The sequence below is a fragment of the Anabrus simplex genome, chromosome 4 (assembly GCF_040414725.1).
Source record: "Anabrus simplex isolate iqAnaSimp1 chromosome 4, ASM4041472v1, whole genome shotgun sequence".
Taxonomy (NCBI): Eukaryota; Metazoa; Arthropoda; class Insecta; order Orthoptera; family Tettigoniidae; genus Anabrus; species Anabrus simplex.
Window position 1 is genome coordinate 297,097,471 of NC_090268.1, and position 788 is coordinate 297,098,258.

Below are 788 nucleotides of genomic sequence, written 5' to 3' on the forward strand. Positions count from 1 at the left end.
AAAAGATAGTCTTTGTGAATTGACACGTTGATAGTCGAGAACTATCTGGCACACTAACATAAATGTCTTTGAGAGTCCTTGTTTGTTGAAGTGCCTGAATTCCTAAAAAGCAAGTTCAATTGATTGAAGAAATTCCACCTAGCGAAACTAAGGGAGCTTGCATAAATTAGGGGATGAAAATGGCTTGTAAAAGAATTACGGAACATAGGCAGCGGAAACAGGTAAGGGAGCGGTGACCAGAGGTGAAACCTCGTACTGCCAGAAATTCAGTCCACCTGGTCGAAGCACATTTTCAAGAGGAGTAGCCTCCGTGCTCGACGTAGGGTGTATTCTGGAGCTGGACACCGGGCAAGTGGGCGATTGAGCAGGCAGGGAGCTCCTATTTATAGTACACTCGATGGTCAGGCACGCGCACTGAGGGCTGCGCGTCGAAGCTAGCAGAATGATACACCGGCGCGCGTGCAGCTGGCTGGCGAAGCGAGAAAGGGAGCGCCGGACATACAACACTAACCATGAACTGAAATCTGGACATAGGTTTCCTGTTTCCTCCTCCTTTGAAAAAATTATGGAGGTACACAACATATCCATTGAGGCATGTTATATTCAGCATGTTATAAAATATACACATGGACCAATGCTTTGTTTTGCTTCCAGTGTTCGTCCGCTGACACATTTGATCGATGGATTGACAGCATCATCATCATCATCATGCACGGTTGAGATCAAAGTAACAAGTTTGTTAGCTTTTGGTTTATACGAAACTGCCGTCATATTTTCCTTGTGGATAA